Raw genomic sequence first — 7,417 nt, 5'->3', positions numbered from 1 at the left:
TTATGTCTGTGCATTTTTGCTTTTCAAAGAAATACCAATTTAAACTGTTCCGTTTTAGTCATTCTGTAGTGATCGTCACTGCCCTTCCTCCTGAAAGAGCAGTAAGCTAAGCCTAAGTGCTTTGGGAGTGCTGTGTCTAAGAGCAGACACATGGCCAGCTGTTACAGCTCACTTCACACAGGGTAACTCTTTTTAGCAGCACAGCGTGCTAGCCATTTTTTAGAGTTTCCCCTACCAGTAGGATTGTTCTAGGTCTCACTGCTCACAGGTTAATGCACAGCTCAGAGAAAGAGGGAAAAATCCCCATTTGTGTTCATCAGCGGCTGACTGCTTCCTCAGACATGGGATCCCACACACTTTGTAAGTGTGAGCGCAGTCACTGAAATGTATCCATTTTCTAATCTCTTAACTCTTCTCCTCCAGTGAATTGTCCTGGTTAATTTAATGTTGTGTTAAAACATCCAGTTAATCAGTTTGTAATGTATTTAAATGCAGCCTTGTGATTTCATTAACTGCCTCTCCTCTGTATTGTGAGAGAGCACTTGATTTACTCTGCCTACACACTCCACTGCTTTGGGTTCTTCTGGCATATCCCAAATTAATTAATCACTCAGGTGAACTGCGTCATTTAATATTTGTTCACATGGGACTCGCTGTTTCCCTAACAATGCTCATTGTATTCCTCTTAGACTCCTGCTGTTTCTGCTCTTACTGTGTTGGAAGAACACTCATGGGTTCATAGCATCATTATAATTATCTCTGTACCCTGTTGCAGCCGCTGGCATTTGTCTCTGCTCAGATGGCTTTGCACAGGCACCATTGTTCGGTACCGTTCTGTACATTAGTACAGCCTGGCAAGGCAACTCTTCTGCTGCAGTTTGGCCGTGCAGTGGGTGTGGATCAGAATGCTGTCACAACACCTGTGGCTGGCTTCTATGTTTAGTCACTTGTTTAGTCTCGAGTTTCCATAGTCACTTCACACATTATTTCATTCACTGGAATGGAAGCAGAACTGAGTCTTTTAATGGAATTATTAGTAAGGATAAATTAGTCCATACAAGCAGCCTTGTCCAATTCATATTGTCTTGTTTTATGATTAATAGTCTTGGTATAGGCAAAGTTCTGAAAATCAGTTCTCTACACTGAAAGAGACTTCTGAAAATAATGAATCAAGAAATGGTTTAAAAATACAGGTTTTTTTTTTAAACTGTTGGATAAATAATAATAATAACAAATAATGAATCAAGAAATGGTTTAAAAATACAGTTTTTTTTTTTAAACTGTTGGGTAAATAATAATAATAATAGATCAGTAGAAATTGCAGAAAAGTGCACTGTATTTTGTCTTTAGTCTTTTGCAGGCCAAAATATTATTATTTTTTAAAGATGGATTTTAAAAAACATCGACCAGATGACATTATATGTTAATGTTATTTATCTTATTTTAAAAATTTCTAAATTCTCAATATAGCCCAGTTGATGACAGTCCTACACCAGTATAGTAAAAGACATTAAACAAACATGGTGAACATTTATTTTAAAAGAGGTTAAGGTATGAATATTTCTCCCACTGTGTTGAGGAGAATTGAGGAAGGCAGTATTTTGTTACAATATGTAAATAAATGTGCAGTATGCAAAATTCCTACTTTTTCTTACTTATTTTTGTCTTTCCCTGACACATATATGCATTGTTTTTCAGACAACAATTTTTTTTTTTCAGTTAATGGTGCTAACTCTTGTTTTTCTCTTATGGTTTTTTTGCACAGTGTTCTGTACCACTCCATCAGCTGAATCTCTTGGACAGAGAAAGAATATGTTCCTGTAAGCCCTCTAACGTGGCCCCAAGCAGCAGAAAGGTTCACACATCCCCTATGGAGCCGTGTGACTTCAGGTGAGAAAGAAGTCATTGAAACAGATGACTTTTAGAAACGAGCTGGTTTTATGCAAATATACTAGTGGAAGTTGGTGATTCAAATGTCTGGGGGCTAAATTACAGAAAAAGTGTTTCTTGGTTAAAAATTCATCATAAAAAAACTTTAAAATACATTATGAAACAAGAACTGGTAAAATAAATCTCAAACTACTGTGCAGCAGTTTGAAACATAATTTTTTTCCTTTCTATTACTGTTTCTAATTTTAATTATTTATTGATTTACATTATTAGGGTTTTTATCTTCAGGTCAGTTGTCTTTTAGTATCTCCCTCTTTAGGTTTTGCACTAGTTTGCCTGAGGTGTTTGGGGTTTTTTTTTAAATACCCTAAAATGCATGGGGCACTGGCTTTTTAATGACAAGGAGTTTCTACTTTATTGGCAGTGGAGGCAGCGACTGACTGTGCTGGCAGAGGTTACTTTTCCAGTTCCCGCTCGTGGTCAGACAATTCAGAGTGGAAGTTACAAGGTAAGATCAATATATTGTTACAGCGATTTCTGTGGATTCACAGTGGAATAAAGCCTTATTTGCACAGTGAATATAATAATCATGAAACATATTTATCTTTTTCCAAAAGAAAGAATTTGAAATTATTACATTACAGCCAATGTGCTTGTACACTCTTTTTAAAAATACTTGCCTCTCTAGGAAAGAATACTTATCTAATGAGTTGCAGTAATCATTCCTGACCTTGCTGGTTTGTTTTTGGGATCTTTTGTTTTGTTTTTGCTTTAATTTTTTTTAGTCATAGAGCTTCATGTCCTAAATATTGAACTGGTGATTTCCACAGTGGTTTTGAAAATGCAATTACATTTTCAGCTAATTACATATCAAAGTTTATTTTTAGATTTGTTTTTTATCATTGCTGGGGAATTACACAAAAAAAAATTTAAACAAGTTGAAATCTTTCTTTTCTTTATATACTGTAACAGTCGGAAGTAGTTTTGCACATAGGAAGGAATTAGAATAGTAACAAGAAAATACTGTAAAAAATTTCAACAGCTTTTATCTTAAGGTTTTGGTCAGTCAGCACGTAGTGTACAAATGATGTCATTTCCAAAGTAGTTCCTGTTCTGAGCATCCATAGTATCCTTCTCCAGAGGTCTCGTCATTGGTTTCTTAGGATGGGAAAGTCTATCTGCTCCAGTCTCTCTCGTGGTAGGTGTATCTGTGTGTCAGTGTGGGTTCACCCACTTCATTTAAACCTGTACCATTTTATTCTCACTATCCTCAAATCTGCTTCACAGCTTTGCCCAAAGCCATGACTTCGTAGACTCACTGTAGACTTGTTTCCTGTACACGTGTCATTCAGAAGATTCCCCAGTACTGAAGAGCTCCCAGCTGTGGTTAGCAGATATTTTGCAAAATGTACTTACTATCTTCTACTGTTTTCTGTGAGCCTTTATGTGTGAGGACATCATGAAACCATATGAATTTTAGGGCAAAGACAGCACAAGGGAAATTCTTGACCAGCATTCATGTAGACACTGGAGTGCAGTTAAAGGGTAAGAGAGTGTAATTAAATCAAGAAGCATAACATGTACATATCATATGTGTAGGTTTCCCACAGTGGATTCGTTTTGCTCCATTCTGCGTTCTTATTTAGTTCAAATAGGACATGGAAGACATGTAGACTGGAACTAAGAAAGCTGGAAATGGCTAGAAATAAGAGTAAGGACTTGAAAGGATGATGCTAATAAATTTTTACTGCAAATACTCAGCTTTGAATACTCTTCTCAGTTACCAAGCAGAAAGTATTCAAACATACCAGGTTACTTTTTACTAAAAGTCCAAGTGGAATAATGAGTTAATTTGTTTAGTATCTAAAGCTGACATTCTTTTCCAGTAAGTAATGCCCAAAGTATAACTTGCTGAAATCAACGAAAATAAGTTTATTAACTGTGATGTTACACATCAGTCTCTGGAGCAGTTTTAACATGATTTGTTACATATCAGTTACTCAAGACTTACAAGCCTTCTGCACAATTTTTTGCTTCTAGTGTTCTAGATTCATCCTCTCAGCACAGTAGTGGATGGTGACAACTGTCACAGTATTCCTAGGTCCTCTTTAGAAAATTATTAATGTAATTTCTTAAAGAAGATATTGTACTCCCTTAAGCAGCCACCAGTGTTTCAAAACTTACTGAAGCCTTTCCTGTACACATATGAAGAAAATACAAAACTTAGCAGTAAGTTTGTCACTTAAACATAAGAAAGACTGATGTGGGCACAATCCCAATAGGTAAAGTGCAGTTTTGCATAGGCTTCAAAAGTCACTCTCCAGATCTGTTCTCATCAAAACAGCTCTTGCTGTTCTAAATCCCAAATCAGCCTGAGCGGGTGGTACCCAGTAAACTGAATGTAATGGCTTCAGTGGACTGGTGTACAATTGGGGTAGCAGGATGGTCACTGAGCTGCTGCCTGGGTCTAGTTCCCTGCTGACCACATCCTGCTGGTCACAGCCTCATTCTGTGCATTTCAGCTTGATTTAACCCTGTAGCCTGATGACAATTCATGATTTATTTGCTTTGATGCATCTCATCCTTAGAGCATGGATAACACAGTGAAGCCAGCCTCAGAAGGATGTTCTGTAGAGGAACTGGACATTCTAGAAAGCCACAATTCAGTTTCATGGCAGGTTAGGTTAAAAGCCTTGAAATGTTACAGTGAAAGAGAGTGAGGCTTCAGCACAGTCTTTGCCACAGCAAATGAAACTAAAGATAATGAAAAAGAGAATGAGAGTGCTCAGAACAAAATGCAGCAAGGGGTATTGTAGCTGGAAGATGCTTTTTTACAGAAAATGAGGTTGTTAACCCCATTAAGGTGTGGAGCCAGAATCATGAGGGACCTCTAAGAAGGGGCAGTCCTAGAGCTGATAACATATGTGCTCTTTCCAGGGGGTAGGCTGATAACTTATAAAATCTTCCCTAAAGGCAGAGGGCAGGGGGAAGGGGTGTGGGGGTGGCAGTTGGGGAACTGTTAGAAATCTCTAGAGGCCAAGAAAGTGATTTCTTTTTTTTGTTCTGAACATCAGCCACCAGGGCATGGGGAGAATCTTTAAAATTTTGTAAAGCAAAATATCTGAAAAGGCAGCAATTTATCAATTTCAACTTTGCTCTGAAAACAATTTTAAAAAATTTTATTTACTCCTTGCCTTTACACTCAGGACCCTTCCATACTTTCATTAAGCAGAATCTGTTTTCCCTGGAGAAATAAAGCCCACAGAGGGATACTCTGTTTTTTCTCCCATAGCAAATCTTAATCTATGATTAACATCTCACTTGCTATAAAAAATTATAAAGATGACCATTATCATTGAACATCTCATTTTAAAAAAAAATTAACATCCTGAAAGACAAAATTCTTGTATGCTCTTTCATTGACGGCCAATGTGAAAACATAGTTAAATATTTTGAAATAGGTCTCAGTTACAAAATTCCAGAGAGAAGAGAAAAATACTGAAGCTGGAAATCAGCATACCAGATTTTGCAGCTCATTATCTATATTACAGTTCAACCTGCTGCAAAAACTCTTTGTAGTGATGTTGATATTATTGAAAGAGTGATAGCAGTCTAGGATAAAATTTGGATTAAATGTATCTTTGCTCCAGAGCTGACAGTGGCATTCCACCACAGTTTCTCCTGCTGGGGGATGCTGGTGCAGGCTGTGCAGGGACACTTGTGCATGGGAGAGGTGCTGGTCAAACACATGAGGAGTTAATTGATTCTGAGCAGCTGCACAGAACACATTGCACTTTCTGTAATCTTTCTGCATCCAAGTTAGTTGCTTTTTCTTCCCTCAAATATCTCTTGAGTTCCCTGCAATTCATCCTCATTGTTGCAATTTCAATAGTTTATCTTGCTGCTGTGTCTTCTTGAATGAGCATTCCTCCTTTGTCCCTGCCTTTCAGGGATACTAGGCCAAGCCTTGCTCTACACCATATGGGTGCATTAGACCTAGGCCAACCTCTCTATTTCCCGTCTTCTCTACATTTCACAGAACAATGAAAATGGATGAGTTTTTTACTCTTTAAATAAACATCCTGAGTTCTTGTTAAGCATCATGTGCCTCTTACTGAAGCTGCAGTGCTTGCAGATCCACATGGGATGTATGCACAGCTTTGGCACAGGGATAACAGCAGAGCTCTCTTTGGAGTCAGCAGTTATCATTCAGAAGGGGATGACCAGCAGTGCTCATGGCTCTTGAAATGTGACAGAATATTCTGGTCACTGTTACACAATCTCTGCTCATGCTGTGGGAGTTTGTTTTGCAGGGTTTTGTTTACAGTCTATTTACAGACACAGATTTGGGTTTGGTTTTTATGCACATACTTAAGTTTTAACAAAACCACAGCTCTTCTGCTTATCCATCTGATTCCAGCATAAACTGGTGCAAGGGGAGGTCAAATCCTTCAGAGGTTTATTGGGGATGTTATGAACCTCAGAAATAAAAATAAGGAATTACACTCCTTAAATTGAGTACCTTTCTGCAAATACAAAAATTATGACTGTTGGGTTCTTTGTACATCTTTTTCTCTGGTTCTGTAACACAAGGTTGCAAATCCAATTTGTTAACAGGAGCTGAGAAGTAGTTTTGGCAAGATGATCTGTGATGCAAAGTGTGCATAAAATCCAACCAGGCCAACCAGGTGACTACAAGAAGAGCAAGAAATGCTGAGATTTCCACATGAACGTTCACTAGATATATAAAATATGTAGGAGATTGAGATTTTGATGGAATGTAGTCTTGAGCCATTTCAGTAACTCCGCTTTTCAGTATGGTTTGGGTAGTGTTTTCCAAGCATCTTATTTCTTCCCTCTTTTTGTGTTCAGAGAAATTATGTTGTCACTCTCAGCAGATGAGTCTCCAATACCTGGAGGAAAGAAGCAGCACACATAACATGAACCTTGTAGTATTGAGCACTGAGATTTTAAAATTGTTGCCTTAAAACATGCATACAGCTAGGATCTTTTGAAATGTCAAGGCCAATAAGCATATTTACATACATGCAGATGACAAAATTATACATAGATTAGAAAGAATATATGGGTAAGTTAATGGAAGAAAAATTCACCGAGAGCAGTTATAAAACATATATATTAGCTATCTCTGAAAGTCTCTACTGAAATCCACTGATTTTGGTTTTCACATTGAACTAGGGGTTTGCTTTGAGGATACTTGGAGGAGAGAATTCTTTAGTAGTAGTCACTAAAAATATGTCAGCTTCAAAAACATATTGTAATTGCTACCATGAAAATGTATACTGAATTGCTTGTAAATCAAAATTTCATGCAACACTATGATCAAGACCCCGTCAGTGGATATTAGAAATAAAATGTAATGCAAATGGTAAACAACTGTGTATCTAAAAATCAAAATAAAAATGCACAGTTAATGCAAATTGCCACGCATGAAGGAGAATGACTGAGGATGATTACAGAGCTCTGTTTCATATTTTGAAGTAATAACCTTTGGGTAATGCATTCC

The 7,417-nt window shown here is 37.3% G+C and overlaps 1 long non-coding RNA gene across 3 annotated transcripts in view; it reads left to right on the top strand.

Annotated features, from left to right (window-relative positions):
• The first annotated feature begins 1,752 nt into the window (after nt 1-1,752).
• Nucleotides 1,753-7,417, top strand: part of LOC108449644 — a 159,887-nt gene continuing 154,222 nt past the window's right edge. For all 3 annotated transcript variants that reach the window (XR_001865900.1, XR_001865898.1, XR_001865899.1), the window contains exons 1-2: nt 1,753-1,890; nt 2,315-2,398. This is a non-coding gene — a long non-coding RNA (uncharacterized LOC108449644). The remainder of the gene's footprint in view (nt 1,891-2,314; nt 2,399-7,417) is intronic.

Source organism: Corvus brachyrhynchos, unplaced genomic scaffold (genome assembly GCF_000691975.1).
Source record: "Corvus brachyrhynchos isolate BGI_N302 unplaced genomic scaffold, ASM69197v1 scaffold279, whole genome shotgun sequence".
Classification (NCBI taxonomy): Eukaryota; Metazoa; Chordata; class Aves; order Passeriformes; family Corvidae; genus Corvus; species Corvus brachyrhynchos.
Note: the sequence above shows the minus strand (reverse complement) of the source record. Positions and strands in the feature narration are given on the sequence as shown.